Source organism: Oncorhynchus mykiss, chromosome 1 (genome assembly GCF_057628025.1).
Source record: "Oncorhynchus mykiss isolate SJ-2025 chromosome 1, ASM5762802v1, whole genome shotgun sequence".
Taxonomy (NCBI): domain Eukaryota; kingdom Metazoa; phylum Chordata; class Actinopteri; order Salmoniformes; family Salmonidae; genus Oncorhynchus; species Oncorhynchus mykiss.
Genome location: NC_143022.1, coordinates 90,891,864 through 90,909,284, shown reverse-complemented (window position 1 = coordinate 90,909,284; position 17,421 = coordinate 90,891,864). Strand labels below are relative to the sequence as shown.

The 17,421-nt window shown below is 44.9% G+C and overlaps 1 protein-coding gene across 5 annotated transcripts in view; it reads right to left on the bottom strand.

Moving 5' to 3' along the window:
* LOC110505954 (WD repeat-containing and planar cell polarity effector protein fritz homolog) overlaps positions 1 to 17,421 on the bottom strand; it is a 195,046-nt gene extending 177,625 nt beyond the window's left edge. For 3 of the 5 annotated variants that reach the window (XM_090184040.1, XM_090184059.1, XM_090184041.1), the window contains exon 1: positions 16,376 to 17,407. The gene's annotated coding sequence lies outside the window, so the exon portion shown is untranslated. Of the gene's footprint in view, positions 1 to 16,375 lie in introns of all 5 variants that reach the window. The other 2 variants (XM_090184051.1, XM_090184047.1) reach the window with 1 other exon arrangement.

Here is a 17,421-nt window from a genome sequence, read left to right as displayed (position 1 = left end):
TGTGGACAGCCTCCTCCTCATTGTGGAAAGCCTCCTCCTCATTGTGGACAGCCTACTCCTCCTCATTGTGGACAGCCTACTCCTCCCATTGTGGACAGCCTACTCCTCATTGTTGACAGCCTACTCCTCATTGTGGACAGCCTCCTCCTCATTGTGGACAGCCTACTCCTCATTGTGGACTCGAAGCTCCTCTCATTGTGGACAATGAGGATTGTGGACAGCCTACTCCTCATTGTGGACAGCCTACTCCTCTCATTGTGGACAGCCTACTCCTCATTGTGGACAGCCTACTCCTCTCATTGTGGACAGCCTACTCCTCTCATTGTGGACAGCCTACTCCTCTCATTGTGGACAGCCTCCTCCAGCCCACTCTAGGTAGGAGAATAAACTGACATTACTAAGGACCTTTACCAGGTAGGAGAATAAACTGACATTACTAAGGATCGTTACCAAGGAGGGAGAATGAGATGTTAAGTTATTGTCATGGACCGGCGGTTGCCTGGGCTTGGTTCCAACAATTGCGTCATGAGACAACAAACCCGTCAGAATAACAGGTCTACTGTTATTAATGATCGAACCTTAAAGCCGTGGTTCACGACAGACTCTGCAAAACAACATGTTGAAGCAGGCTAACAGAAAGGTACTCATTGAGGAATCTACCTCACCCGTCTCCTAGGCCTCAAGTAACCCAGGAAACGTAGGTCGATTCTAAAGTAGAAACTGTCATGAAAATGACAGATCTACCTAATCTGTTTCTGGTTGCTGTTAAACAAGTAGCATAATGTCAGAATGCAATGTAAAAAAGCTGACAGACTTCTCTCTTTCATGGTCATGGGAATGAGTCTATATTATGAATTTCCATTCCTGCCTATGTATCGCCAATATAATATAATAATATGTCATTTAGCATACGTTTTTATGTAAAGCGACAATTATGCATGCATACGTTTTTGGTATGGGTAGCCCCAGCGGGAATCAAACCTACATTCCTGGTGTTGCAAGCACCAATTGAGCCATACAGGACCCCACTAGTTATTATAGCTACTGAGCTCTCTACCTGACACGAACCAGGTACCTCTTTTAGGCCTTTCACCTCTCAGCCTGAGACAGACCAGGTACCTCTTTTAGCCCTTTCACCTCTCAGCCTGAGACGGACCAGGTACCTATTTTTTTTAGGCCTTTCACCTCTCAGCCTGAGACGGACCAGGTATCTCTTTTAGCCCTTTCCCCTCTCTACCTGAGACGGACCAGGTACCTCTTTTAGCCCTTTCACCTCTCAGCCTGAGACGGACCAGGTACCTCTTTTAGTCCTTTCATCTCTCAGCCTGAGACGGACCAGGTATCTCTTTTAGCCCTTTCATCTCTCAGCCTGAGAAGCTGCAGAGGTCTGAAACGCGTCCACCCTACAGAGCGACACACACAGACACACACCTGGCGGCCGTCCATCTGACGGAAGGTCCAAGTGCCCAGCCATGTGTAAACACACACACGTCCAACAACCCTCCTCAGCGGGCACAAAGCTTCAGCACTCCAAGCAATGCCATGGCCTGCGTCCACCCTACTACACCTCACACTCACAGACTTCTAGCAGAGAAAACTTATCCAGACAATGGTAGTGGTGCAGTTCTTTGCTAGGTCCTATCCTGCCCTGGCTTGTCAAGTCCTGTCTTGTCAGGTCCTGTCTTGTCAGGTCCTGTCCTGCCCTGTCTTGTCTTGTCAGGTCCTGTATTGTCTATCAGGTCCTGTCTTGTCAGGTCCTGTCTTGTCTATCAGGTCCTGTCTTGTCAGGTCCTGTCCTGCCCTGTCTTGTCTTGTCAGGTCCTGTCTTGTCTTGTCTTGTCAGGTCCTGTCTTGTCTTGTCAGGTCCTGTCCTGCCCTGTCTTGTCAGGTCCTGTCCTGCCCTGTCTTGTCTTGTCAGGTCCTGTCTTGTCTTGTCAGGTCCTGTCTTGTCTTGTCAGGTCCTGCCCTGTCTTGTCAGGTCCTGTTCTGTCTTGTCAGGTCCTGTTCTGTCTTGTCAGGTCCTGTCCTGCCAGATCCTGTCTTGTCAGGTCCTGTCCTGTCTTGTCAGGTCCTGTCCTGCCAGGTCCTGCCTTGTCAGGTCCTGTCTTGTCTTGTCAGGTCCTGCCCTGCCCTGTCTTGTCAGGTCCTGTCCTGTCTTGTCAGGTCCTGTCCTGTCTTGTCAGGTCCTGTCCTGCCCTGTCTTGTCTTGTCAGGTCCTGTCCTGTCCTGCCAGGTCCTGTCTTGTCAGGTCCTGTCTTGTCTATCAGGTCCTGTCTTGTCTTGTCAGGTCCTGCCCTGCCAGGTCCTGTCTTGTCAGGTCCTGTCCTGCCAGGTCCTGTCTTGTCAGGTCCTGTCCTGCCAGGTCCTGTCTTGTCAGGTCCTGTCTTGTCTTGTCAGGTCCTGCCCTGCCCTGTCTTGTCAGGTCCTGTTCTGTCTTGTCAGGTCCTGTTCTGTCTTATCAGGTCCTGTCCTGTCTTGTCAGGTCCTGTCCTGCCAGGTCCTGTCTTGTCAGGTCCTGTCCTGCCAGGTCCTGTCTTGTCAGGTCCTGTCTTGTCTTGTCAGGTCCTGTCTTGTCAGGTCCTGTCCTGTCTTGTCAGGTCCTGTCCTGCCCTGTCTTGTCAGGTCCTGTCCTGCCCTGTCAGGTCCTGTCCTGCCCTGTCTTGTCTTGTCAGGTCCTGTCCTGTTCTGTTCTGCCCTGTCTTGTCAGGTCCTGTCTTGTCAGGTCCTGTCCTGTCTTGTCTTGTCAGGTCCTGTCTTGTCAGGTCCTGTCCTGTCTTGTCTTGTCAGGTCCTGTCTTGTCAGGTCCTGTCCTGTCTTGTCTTGTCAGGTCCTGTCCTGTCTTGTCTTGTCTTGTCAGGTCCTGTCTTGTCTTGTCTTGTCAGGTCCTGTCTTGTCAGGTCCTGTCCTGTCTTGTTTTGTCAGGTCCTGTCCTGTCTTGTCTTGTCAGGTCCTGTCTTGTCAGGTCCTGTCTTGTCAGGTCCTGTCCTGCCCTGTCTTGTCAGGTCCTGTCCTGTCTTGTCAGGTCCTGTCCTGCCCTGTCTTGTCAGGTCCTGTCCTGCCCTGTCAGGTCCTGTCCTGCCCTGTCTTGTCTTGCAGGTCCTGTCCTGTTCTGTTCTGCCCTGTCTTGTCAGGTCCTGTCTTGTCAGGTCCTGCCCTGGCTTGTCAGAATATCTCATAATGAGCCTTTGATTGGTCAGATTGTGTCAGTAATTCCTTATTATGTACTTTGTAATGTTGTGCTGCATTATGGGAATGATGACTCCCTCATTCCCATAAATAAAGGTGTAATTTATAATAATTATAATATATTGTGACAAATCTGGAACATATTCTATCAACTTTGAACAAGTAATCAGAAATTAGCCTAAACCCCAAATTAGATGCATGCTATTGCGTACACAAATCTTTTAGGAATCCATTCTTTGTAAATCACCATAACCTAACAGTCTGTCCCTTTCCAGGCCACATAAGAGACACCATATTGTTTCCTTCTTCCTCCAGACCTCTAGATCTGACCCTCTCCTTCATTGTGGAGCAGCTTTAAGGCCCACCCATTCCAAACCTGATTTTCCACAGGTTTATGCTAGTCTGCCATCGGAGCGTACCGTACCCCCACTAAGTCTTAGACAATGTCCCTTTTCCTTTCCCACGTATAGTCTATATCAGAGTCTCAAACGGCACTCTATTCCCTTTAGGTCCTGGTCAACAGTAGTGCACTCTACAGGGAATAGGGCTCCATTTGGGAGGTTCTGGCCTGTTCAGTTCCCCAGAGACCCGCGGTGTGTTTGTGATTTCATGGAGCTTTTCCTCCAGCCTGTTAACCATCTGTACATTTAGTCACCTTTATTAGAAGACTGTGCAATAGCCACTTGAGCGCGTACGACCAAAAGCACCTCGAACATCGGTTGAGTTATGTGGAGGGTAAATACATTATTGGTCGACGCGCTCTGGGCTGAAGGACTTTTGGCAACTTCAAGAACCGTGGCCGTTTGAGGTAAATGTATCTTCCACTGTGTTTATGGTTTAACCCTGTTAGTTGGGCTTATGGACAAACAGATGTGTCCGTTGTCAATACATACAATCAGCATTTGACTACAACAACTTGTGAACATCATACTTAATAACATCAATGTCTCAAAACGACAACTTCTCTCAGGGTCTCGTCTGTCTCCATTGCTGTGAGGGTGGCTCTGGGTGCATCCCAAAGGGGACCCTATTCCCTATACAGTGCACTACTTGTGAAAGGGAATAGGGTGCCATTTGGCATGACTTTAAAAGTAGTGCACTATGTAGGGAATAGGTCCTATGAGTAATTCCATGGCTATCTGGAGATGTAGAAGGCTTAAGTCATCATCACCGTCACACTGACTCACCCTGCCCTGATCAAGACACACAATCTACACTACACCCTCTCAGGCTATTGTGTGAGAACACACACACACACACACACACACACACACACACAAACACACACACACACACACCGCCTCTAACCTGGATCAGCCATGTGAGTTGCTGCTTCATTGGGCTAGGCCGTGCGTCTGTGTGTGTGGTGTGGTGTGTGTGGTATGTGAGAGAGAGAGTAGTAGGAACATGTCATATCTCTGCAGAAAGCTGTGTGTTGTGTGTGTCTGTGTATAGGCCTTGTGCGTGTGCGTGTGTGTGTGGGTGTGTGTGCGTGTGTGTCCGTCCTGGTGAAAACCACAAGCCCCCATTTCTCTGACACGTGACACCGAGTGGCCACCTCGTCTTTCCTCCTTACCTTCCTCCCAGTCCTCCCCTCCTGTACGTGCATACAGGTTTCCCGCCGCCATGACAACGGGTCGGGCCTATCCCGTTGGCACAGCAACCCAAACTATCCTGGCTATGATCTGTGGTGTGACCCAGGGCAGTAGTCAAAATGGCCCTTAATCTAAACCGCTGTCTTGTTGTGGGGGGAAACCATTCCTTACACACACACACACACACACACACACACACACACACACACACACACACACAAGGCCTAACACTTTGGCGACAAACACTCGGCAGGACCCTGTGGCCCTTTATGGCTGTGCAAGGAGGTGTGAACGCCAGACGAGACCCAACAGCCCCCTGAATCTCTGACCTGACTGTCCAGTTGGATGGATTTGGGCTAATGAAAAGGTGGTGGTGGAGTGACGTTGCTTTGAGTCACAAAGGGCACACTATTCCTACGTTGTGCACTACTTTTGACCAGGTCTCGTAGACTTAAAAGTAGTGCACTATGTAGGGAATATGGTGACATTTGGGAGACACATGTTGAGTGGGGTACTTGCTTGATTTTCGTTGTTAAACCCACAACAACAACGACGATGAAATAGGGGGAGAAAAAACAAAACAACCTTTAAGTCGACATGAGGCGCTGCCTGCTGCCACATCAGTACACGTTGTTGTCACATTTTCCGTTATCCTCTGCTGCCTTTAGAAAAAAATAAGTGTTGTTTGTGTCGGGAGTGTCAAAAACACAGAGGGCAAAGAGAAACGAGCAGCTGGACAGATACAACGGAACATCTTGGACTTGTGGCTGTCGGGCACCCTCTTGTGTTGGCAGGAAGAAGCTGCTGAGCCTTGGAGTAACATGCCAAGGACCTACAGTACATCCCAAATGGCACCCTATTCCCTACATAGTGCACTACTTTTGACCAGGGTCCAGAGGGAATATGTATGGTAGGGTGCCATTTGCGACACATCCCAAGATGAAAGAACTCATCAACAATCACTGAAGTGAAATAAAAAGAGACATGAACCTCCTTTTTCTCACCTTTCTAGAACTGATAGTCTGTATTAGTGTTAAATAAGAACTGATAGTCTGTATTAGTGTTGAATGGGGACTGGTAGTCTGTATTAGTGTTGAATGAGAACTGGTAGTCTGTATTAGTGTTGAATGGGGACTGGTAGTCTGTATTAGTGTTGAATGGGGACTGGTAGTCTGTATTAGTGTTGAATGGGGACTGGTAGTCTGTATTAGTGTTGAATGGGGACTGGTAGTCTGTATTAGTGTTGAATGGGGACTGGTAGTCTGTATTAGTGTTGAATGAGAACTGGTAGTCTGTATTAGTGTTGAATGGGGACTGGTAGTCTGTATTAGTGTTGAATGGGGACTGATAGTCTGTATTAGTGTTGAATTGGGACTGATAGTCTGTATTAGTGTTAAATGGGGACTGATAGTCTGTATTAGTGTTAAATGGGGACTGATAGTCTGTATAGTGTTAAATGGGGACTGATAGTCTGTATTAGTGTTGAATGGGGACTGGTAGTCTGTATTAGTGTTGAATGGGGACTGATAGTCTGTATTAGTGTTAAATGGGGACTGATAGTCTGTATAGTGTTAAATGGGGACTGATAGTCTGTATTAGTTTTGAATGGGGACTGATAGTCTGTATTAGTGTTGAATGGGGACTGAGTCTGTATTAGTGTTAAATGGGGACTGGTAGTCTGTATTAGTGTTGAATGGGGACTGAGTCTGTATTAGTGTTAAATGGGGACTGGTAGTCTGTATTAGTGTTGAATGGGGACTGGTAGTCTGTATTAGTGTTAAATGGGGACTGATAGTCTGTATTAGTGTTGAATGGGGACTGATAGTCTGTATTAGTGTTAAATGGGGACTGATAGTCTGTATTAGTGTTAAATGGGAACTGATAGTCTGTATTAGTGTTAAATGGGGACTGGTAGTCTGTATTAGTGTTAAATGAGGACTGATAGTCTGTATTAGTGTTAAATGGGGACTGATAGTCTGTATTAGTGTTGAATAGGAACTGATGAGGATCTTCTGTGGCGGAAGGAAACAAGACAGACGTTTGTTGAGGAAAGGAAGATATCATGAAGCTCCCATCAATCAACGACCCAATGAAACAAATGTGCTTCGATTCCGTTACCTGTTTCACGGCCCATTTGCTTGTGCAAACACCGGAGGGAGAGAAAGACAGGGAGAGAGTGACGGAGAGAGGGTGACAGAAAGGGAGAGGTAGAGAGAGTAAGAGAGAGAGAGAGAGAGCGAGAGAGAGGCTAATGAGAGAGACAGAGAGAGAGAGAGAGAGAGAGAGAGAGAGAGAGAGAGAGAGAGAGAGAGAGAGTGGTAGAGAGAGTGAGAGAGAGGCTAATGAGAGAGACAGAGAGAGAGAGAGAGAGAGAGTGGTAGAGAGAGTGAGAGAGAGGCTAATGAGAGAGAGAGAGATCAATCATTCCAGACCCAGGGACATGTACTAGTATGTGGCGACCTAAACGCGTTCACAGTCAGGGCGTTCACAGTCAGAGCATTCACAGTCAGAGCATTCACAGTCAGAGCATTCACAGTCAGAGCATTCACAGTCAGAGCGTTCACAGTCAGCCCACCTGACACCCCTATCAGATCACAGCAAAATCACACCTCATTTGGCCGCCTTTCCTTCCAGTTCTCTGCTGCCAGTTGGAGACTTTTATTTCCCTCACCAACTTATCTATCTGAGCAGTTAACCGATCACTGCAGCTGTACATAGCACCACAGGTAACTTCCACAAAGATGTGAACGATCTGAGAGACAAGGCAAGAAGGGCCTTCAACGCCATCAAAAGGAACATAACATTTGACATACCAAATAGGAGCTGGCAAAAAATACTTGAATCAGTCATAAAACTCAATGCCCTTTATGGTTGTGAGATCAGGGGTCCGCTCACCAACCAAGAATTCACAAAATGGGACAAACACCCAATTGAGGCTCTGCATGCAGAATTCTGCAAAAACATCCTCAGTGTACAATGTAAAAAACTCAATAATGCACACAGAGAAGAATTAGGACTATTCCAGCTAATGATCAAAATCCAGAAAATAGCTGTTAAATTCTACAACCACCTAAACATAAGTGATTACCAAATCTTCCATAACAAAGCCCTCACCTACAGAGAGATGAACCTGGAAGAGCCTGGAACCTAGAAGAGTCCCCTCTGAGTCCCCTCTGCCAGCTGGTACAGGGACTCTACTCACAACCAAATCAGTAAACAAAAATATGATTCTTTCCAATTTTGTCAAGTAATTAACAAAAAACAGCGGAAACTGAAATGTTATTTGGCCCTAAACAGAGACTACACAGTAGCAGAATAACTGACCACCGTGACTGAGCCAAAATGAAGGAAAACTTTGACTATGTACAGACTCAGTGAGCATAGCCTTGCTATTGCGAGAGCTGCCATCGGCAGACTTGGCTCTCAAGAGAAGACAGGCTATGTGCTCACTGCCCACAAAATGAGGTGGAAACTGAGCTGCACTTCCTAACCTCCTGTCCAATGTGTGACCATATTAGAGACACATACAGTGCCTTGCGAAAGTATTCGGCCCCCTTGAACTTTGCGACCTTTTGCCACATTTCAGGCTTCAAACATAAAGATATAAAACTGTATTTTTTTGTGAAGAATCAACAATAAGTGGGACACAATCATGAAGTGGAACGACATTTATTGGATATTTCAAACTTTTTTAACAAATCAAAAACTGAAAAATTGGGCGTGCGAAATTATTCAGCCCCCTTAAGTTAATACTTTGTAGCGCCACCTTTTGCTGCGATTACAGCTGTAAGTCGCTTGGGGTATGTCTCTATCAGTTTTGCACATCGAGAGACTGACATTTTTTCCCATTCCTCCTTGCAAAACAGCTCGAGCTCAGTGAGGTTGGATGGAGAGCATTTGTGAACAGCAGTTTTCAGTTCTTTCCACAGATTCTCGATTGGATTCAGGTCTGGACTTTGACTTGGCCATTCTAACACCTGGATATGTTTATTTTTGAACCATTCCATTGTAGATTTTGCTTTATGTTTTGGATCATTGTCTTGTTGGAAGACATATCTCCGTCCCAGTCTCAGGTCTTTTGCAGACTCCATCAGGTTTTCTTCCAGAATGGTCCTGTATTTGGCCCCATCCATCTTCCCATCAATTTTAACCATCTTCCCTGTCCCTGCTGAAGAAAAGCAGGCCCAAACCATGATGCTGCCACCACCATGTTTGACAGTGGGGATGGTGTGTTCAGCTGTGTTGCTTTTACGCCAAACATAACGTTTTGCATTGTTGCCAAAAAGTTCAATTTTGGTTTCATCTGACCAGAGCACCTTCTTCCACATGTTTGGTGTGTCTCCCAGGTGGCTTGTGGCAAACTTTAAACAACACTTTTTATGGATATCTTTAAGAAATGGCTTTCTTCTTGCCACTCTTCCATAAAGGCCAGATTTGTGCAATATACGACTGATTGTTGTCCTATGGACAGAGTCTCCCACCTCAGCTGTAGATCTCTGCAGTTCATCCAGAGTGATCATGGGCCTCTTGGCTGCATCTCTGATCAGTCTTCTCCTTGTATGAGCTGAAAGTTTAGAGGGACGGCCAGGTCTTGGTAGATTTGCAGTGGTCTGATACTCCTTCCATTTCAATATTATCGCTTGCACAGTGCTCCTTGGGATGTTTAAAGCTTGGGAAATCTTTTTGTATCCAAATCCGGCTTTAAACTTCTTCACAACAGTATCTCGGACCTGCCTGGTGTGTTCCTTGTTCTTCATGACGCTCTCTGCGCTTTTAACGGACCTCTGAGACTATCACAGTGCAGGTGCATTTATACGGAGACTTGATTACACACAGGTGGATTGTATTTATCATCATTAGTCATTTAGGTCAACATTGGATCATTCAGAGATCCTCACTGAACTTCTGGAGAGAGTTTGCTGCACTGAAAGTAAAGGGGCTGAATAATTTTGCACGCCCAATTTTTCAGTTTTTGATTTGTTAAAAAAGTTTGAAATATCCAATAAATGTCGTTCCACTTCATGATTGTGCACCACTTGTTGTTGATTCTTCACAAAAAAATACAGTTTTATATCTTTATGTTTGAAGCCTGAAATGTGGCAAAAGGTCGCAAAGTTCAAGGGGGCCGAATACTTTCGCAAGGCACTGTATTTCCATCAGATTACACAGATCCCTGAAGAATTTGAAAACTTATCCAATCTTGATAAACTCCCATATCTACTGGGTGAAATTTCACAGTGTGACATCACAGCAGCAAGATGTGTGACCTGTTGCCACGAGAAAAGGGCAACCAGTGAAGACCAAAACACCATTGTAAACAAAACCCATATGTATCTGTTTATTTTAACTTTCATGCTTCAACTATTTACACATTAGTCCACTTACTTCGGCAAGGTAAACATATGTTTCCCACGACAACCATTGAATTGAATTGTGTGAAAGAGACAGAGAGCGACAGAAAGAGAGAGAGATGAAGAGAGAGGGAGAGACGAAGAGAAAAAGAAAGAAAGAAAGAGAGAGAGAAGGATAGAGAGGGGAAGTTGCTAGGGGGAACACACTTCTGAAGTGAAAATGAGGTGTGTGTTATCATTATTCAGTGTGAATTGGCCTGTACCTCTGCCAAGAGCCTGTGTGTGTGTGTGTGTGTGTGTGTGTGTGTGTGTGGAGACCGGCAGCTTCTCTAACAGAATGCCTGGGGTTGTCTTCTTGAGTTATTTCTTGCATATGGCACCATAAATGGCACCATAAAGTGCACTACTTTTGACTAGGGTGCTATTTGGGACATACTCTCAGTTTCCTGTAGCTCTGGGGTTTAGGGAATAGGGTGTCACTCTGGACCCTCCGTCTCCTGCAGATCTGGGATGCAGTCTAAGTGAGTGTTTGGTGCAAACTGACACTTGGCACCAAGTTGATTCCAACCTGCTTGGGTTTTCAGTTAATGAGCGAGCAGAGGGCACACTTAGAACCCTGCAGACATGTCTTAAAAGCACCACGGAACAATCACAACAGCTCAAAGGGAACTGAAGGGTATTTCTGGTTAAAAGCCAGTTAGGTGTGATCAACTCAGCAATGTGCAAGGGTTACTTCAGTTAAGAATAAGAAGAAGGCCTCTTGCATAAAGAGGAGTTAGGGTGAGGTACGGATCTTGGTTACCGCAAATTATAGGGAAAATGCATACAAGCTTTCACAGACTAGGCTGTTGTCAGCTAAGGGAAGCCTGATGAAGACAATTTATAGACTAAAAACAGTCATTTTCCTCAATCGGCCGCGGGACGATTCTTTCTTGAGCAGATGGTCAGGGAGCCGGAACATTATTACAAATAATTAGTAGACTGCAAATTGACCGGCAGAACAACTGGGAACAGATTTCCAAATGTTTAAATCACTTGGGACTTGTGTTTTTAGTCTTTTATGTTCAACAAAAAGTACCACCATTAGGGGGCCCTATTCTAGGCTATAAATATAGTCTAACAAACAGAACCACCATTAGGGGGCCCTATTCTAGGCTATAAATATAGTCTAACAAACAGAACCGCCAGTAGGGGACCCTATACTAGACTATAAATATAGTCTAACAAACAGAACCGCCAGTAGGGGACCCTATACTAGGCTATAAATATAGTCTAACAAACAGAACCGCCAGTAGGGGACCCTATACTAGACTATAAATATAGTCTAACAAACAGAACCGCCAGTAGGGGGCCCTATACTAGGCTATAAATATAGTCTAACAAACAGAACCGCCAGTAGGGGACCCTATACTAGGCTATAAATATAGTCTAACAAACAGAACCGCCAGTAGGGGGCCCTATACTAGGCTATAAATATAGTCTAACAAACAGAACCGCCAGTAGGGGCCCTATTCTAGACTATAAATATAGTCTAACAAACAGAACCGCCAGTAGGGGACCCTATACTAGGCTATAAATATAGTCTAACAAACAGAACTGCCAGTAGGGGACCCTATACTAGGCTATAAATATAGTCTAACAAACAGAACCGCCAGTAGGGGGCCCTATACTAGACTATAAATATAGTCTAACAAACAGAACCGCCAGTAGGGGGCCCTATACTAGACTATAAATATAGTCTAACAAACAGAACCGCCAGTAGGGGGCCCTATACTAGGCTATAAATATAGTCTAACAAACAGAACCGCCAGTAGGGGCCCTATACTAGGCTATAAATATAGTCTAACAAACAGAACCGCCAGTAGGGGACCCTATACTAGGCTATAAATATAGTCTAACAAACAGAACTGCCAGTAGGGGACCCTATACTAGGCTATAAATATAGTCTAACAAACAACCTCACAGACTCCAAAACTATCTCGACACAGAATGTTCTCAGCTTAGGGAAACCTGGTGAAGACAGTTGTGAATGCTACACTATTTTATAAAATAGATTATTCATGCATTTTCCTCATTCTGTGTACTCAGACTAGGCTGTAAATACACCATACATAGCCAGCAGGCCTGGGCAACTCCAGTCCTCAGGGGCCTGATTGGTGTCACCGTTTTACCCCAGTCCCAGCTAACACACCTGACTCCAATAATCAACTAATCAGTTTAGAATGTAATCAGTTTAATCAGATGTGTTTACTAGGATGGAGGGAAAGTGTGACACCCAATCAGGATCCGGAGGACTGGAGTTACCCAGCCCTGCAGGCCAAACCCAGCAACATGGAAGCACAACAACACAGCCCAACACTGACATCTACTGTTCTCATGAGGTTACTGCATTTGTCTACCAGTCAATAACAGGGGACACATAGATAACCTATTCTATACCAAACAATTGAGCCACTGTCTGTCACTGTCTGCACTGCAATACTGGATAAAATAGTGCCTGGTCCAGGGCCTGTATCTAAAAAGCTTCAAGTCCGATTGCTGATCTAGGATCAGGTCCCACCCCCTGGCTGTCCATAGTCTTATTCATTATGATCTAAAAGAAAACAGATCATAGATCACCTCTTCGTGGATACAGGCTCTGATCCTGGTCCTCTTCCTAGGGCATCTTCCATCTAACACCTCATCCAATTCAAGAGAATGTGACGACGGAATGAGTTACATTGTTGAAATGCAGATCAGTAATAATGATGTCTACGATGTCTGGCAGGACAGCGATGGTGATATAAATCAGATCAGTGATAATGCTGATGATGTCTACGATGTCTGGCAGGACAGCGATGGTGATCTAAATCAGATCAGTGATAATGCTGATGATGTCTACGATGTCTGGCAGGACAGCGATGGTGATATAAATCAGATCAGTGATAATGCTGATGATGTCTACGATGTCTGGCAGGACAGCGATGGTGATATAAATCAGATCAGTGATGATGTCTACGATGTCTGGCAGGACAGCGATGGTGATATAAATCAGCCATGGGGGATGTAGATAGTTTTTAGAATGAGTCTCAAAATGACACCCTATGGGCCCTGGTCAAAAGTAGTGCACTATATAGGGCTCTGGTCAAAAGTAGTGCACTATATAGGGCCCTGGTCAAAAGTAGAGCACTATATAGGGCCCTGGTCAAAAGTAGTGCACTATATTAGGGCCCTGGTCAAAAGTAGTGCACTATATTAGGGCCCTGGTCAAAAGTAGAGCACTATATAGGGCCCTGGTCAAAAGTAGTGCACTATATTAGGGCCCTGGTCAAAAGTAGTGCACTGTATAGGGAATAGGGTGCCATTTGGGATGCTGAGGTGTGTGTGGAAGACTGGTTGCGCTGCTATCAGGACGGTTTATGGAACGCTAGGCTATCTTGGCTGAGAGGGAGATAAGAGTGGTAGCTATAGTCTGCCCTCTGTCATGTAGAAAATCTCACAGTGTGAAATAGATCACAATCGATGATTATGACTGACTGTTTTTTTTTTCATTCTTATAACACATGCTGTAAATATCCTCACAGCGTGAACATTATTACGGGTCAGCTGCTCCCACATCTGCTTATCAGTGTTTCTTAGGTGGATAACGTCAGTGCCTGGTTGAAACTGACACTGTAAACAGGAATAAATGAGTCATGATGACTTGTTATATATATATTATAGATTGTTTTGTGCTTCTGTCCGGGCTGGCTAAATAGTAGAGAAGGTACTGTGGAGGGTGCCAGCTATCTTGACTGTAGGGTCACTGTGCCCTACTCCTACCTTTCCACCCTATCTTCACGCTCTCCTCCTCATCTTCACACTCTCCTTCTCAAACTGAATAGAACATAGGGTATAGGCTAGTAGTTGACCTCTGGTCCTCCTCATCTTCACACTCTCCTTCTCAAACTGAACAGAGCATAGGGTATAGGCTAGTAGTTGACCTCTGGTCCTCCTCATCTTCACACTCTCCTTCTCAAACTGAACAGAGCATAGGGTATAGGCTAGTAGTTGACCTCTGGTCCTCCTCATCTTCACACTCTCCTTCTCAAACTGAACAGAGCGTAGGCTATAGGCTAGTAGTTGACCTCTGGTCCTCCTCATCTTCACACTCTCCTTCTCAAACTGAACAGAGCGTAGGCTATAGGCTAGTAGTTGACCTCTGGTCCTCCTCATCTTTACACTCTCCTTCTCAAACTGAACAGAGCGTAGGCTATAGGCTAGTAGTTGACCTCTGGTCCTCCTCATCTTCACACTCTCCTTCTCAAACTGAACAGAGCGTAGGCTATAGGCTAGTAGTTGCACATTTTTTTTGACATTGCATCAATCAAAGATTTGCGGAAAAAACCTTTCCCTCTCCTCTTGAACTGCCATCGTAGCCCTACACAGCCACTGGTTAGGCAGCACTGGGAAAAACCTTTATCAGCAAGAGCAGAACAGGCCGGGGCTCAGGGTTGGAATATCCTTTGCAGTGTGTAATTCAGCCTAGTTTTATTTACACCATCCCAGCAGCTATCTTGGAAATATAACTTTGCTTCACTGAGCATGAACTTCATAGCCTAGTGTGGGCTATGGATCATTTGATTGAGACCACACTAAATAGCGTATAGGTGCAATTGATATAGCACGCCCGCAGAGAATCAGAGATGAGGGGTGGCATCAGGAACACATCCATATATAGCCTAATAAGCAACTCATTAAAAAAGCACTGAGAAATATTGACATTTCATTAATTACATGACCCTCCCCATTTCCCTCCATTCTGTACATTTCAATCTGTCCCTTAATCCACGGTTGATACAGTCCCAAAATGTTTTGCATGTCTGCAGTCAAGTTTTCTAAATATTAGACATTCAAGAAGCAAAGTGTCACCAGCCATGTCGGGGAGAATTTTTGCATTCCCTAACCTTTTCCTATTAACCTAATTATCCTAACCTGCTGCGTTAATTCTCCTGACCTGCTGCGCTAATTCTCCTAACCTGATGCGTTAATTCTCCTAACCTGCTACGTTAATTCTCCTAACCTGCTACGATAATTCTCTTAACCTGCTACGTTAATTCTCCTAACCTGCTATGTTAATTCTCCTAACCTGCTACGTTAATTCTCTTAACCTGCTGTGTAAAGTCACTTCTGCATGTAGAGGCGCAGAAGACTAAGGGTTGATAGGATGTAACCTACAACTCTGGTCCCTTTGTCCAACTGATGTAATGACCCTGTAATGAGGGTACTATAATATTCATCACTAGGATCGGCTGACAGAGACTGAGATACTATCTGTGCGTGCGCCACACACACACACACAGTACTATACAGGGGGTCCTCTCAGTCTCCATACAATCAAAACAAAATGGTGAAATGGAAAGACACAGGAAGGATCCAAGTGAAGGCATACATCTAGATGTTTGAATGTATTCTTGTTGCGTCCTTAATTAACCCAACACCTAGCGACCTCGTCAAGACCTTTGAACCTCTTCGCGTAACGGTTAAGGTGTTGGCTTGACAGTCTCTGGACCCGTGTTCGAGATCTGGTCAGGATTTCCCCCAGAATTCCCTACATTGGGTGTCAGAAGTGGGATGGCCATCGGAGAGGCATGTACACGTGAGGGGCATGGTACAGAGAAGCGTGGGAACACGCTTTCCAAAAGGAAGGGGGTAATGTATAATGTAGCGACCTTAACCGAACACTAACCTAGTCAAGAGGTTCACCTCTTTGCGTAATGGTTGAGATGTTGGCTTGACAGTCATTGGACACAGGTTCGAGTCCCGGTTGGCGCTACCTACCAAATTCGTTACATTATCAATAAAAGGCTATTCCAATGAATTAAACAATCTCCATGATACGTTTTGGTGAAAACGTTAAATTGTAGTAGCAGGAATAGTGAAACCAAAGATACTTCCCCTTTCATCTGTGGTGACTTTATCCTAATACTCCCGGCCAATTCAATTCCATCATTAGTTTGGTTTAATCCACTCTTTCATAATATTGACTTGGAGTGTGGTGTGTGGAGTGTGGTGGATAGGCAACATCCTCTCTCTCTCACACATACACAACTTTCAGCTGTCAAAAGCCGACTCAATTTAAAACACAAAAAAATGCTAAATGTTGTTTAGGCTACTCACTAACCTCAATCAGCTCTCTTGAATGTGTTTTTAGGCTAAAACAAACCAACTATTTGCTTTCGATTATGCTAAAACGTTTATTGATATATGCATGCATCAACTTACACTGTGATGATGCTGAAGATTCGATGTTCCCCTGATATGAAATCACAACATGAAGACTGAAGTTCTGGCTAGACAGCTAACACTAGCTAATAACTTGTTTTCTCGATTTCTGTAACTACAAATTCAGCAAGCTATGGACTGCTTGTGAAGCAGACATATTTCCAGGCTGTAAGGATTTCCCGACGTGTTTCATATAAAGAAAAATGAAACAAATCTTCACAAAATCCAAGACCGTTTAGCCAGCTTGCTAGAAAGAAACCGCTAGCTGTATGTGTTTTGGGGCGGAAAGGAGATTTCAGTGCCGTCTCTAGGCAACCACAAGCTTCGCCCTCAACTTTTCAGCTGAGCACAGCTGCTTAGCTTGTAAGCAACGACGCTAGCTATCTGGTTCCGTGTACCAAGAGAAAGTAATCTACACATGGGTATTTTGGCCTTTTCCCCGTAATGTGGCTTGTTTGTTACAACAATTTTGGAACATTTTTATAATAATACATTTATTTTCAGCTAAACTGGCCACGTGAAATCTAGATGTTTGTTCTCGCGACACTAAGGAAGGAACGCTGGTCGCCTTCTTCTTCTTCTTCTTCTTCTTCTTCTTCTTCTTCTATGAAGTTTAACGGCAGTTGGCATCCAATTTGTTGCATTACCGCCACCTACTAGACTGGAGTACTCCCTTATACTTTACTTGAAAAATAAAAATGCACTAAATAAATACCCTATCATCTAACACTACACTCACTAATTTTAAAATTATATAAATAAATGAACACCACCCTACTCCACTAATTACATGTATTTATTCCTACCTCATGCCATCATCCTGAAAGGATGGGACAACACCACTTAGCACACCCTGTAACTCTTCCGGTCTGGCACACCCAAATACCTCTCTACAGCTGCCACCACAACCTCCATTTTCTGCGACTTCAGTTCCATCCCTGCAGTACAGTTGATAACCATTGCTATAAATGCTAAAAATCCAATCTTACTGAAACATATATAACTTTTTGTCCTATCCCTCTGTAGTGGTATATCTCTGGTACTCT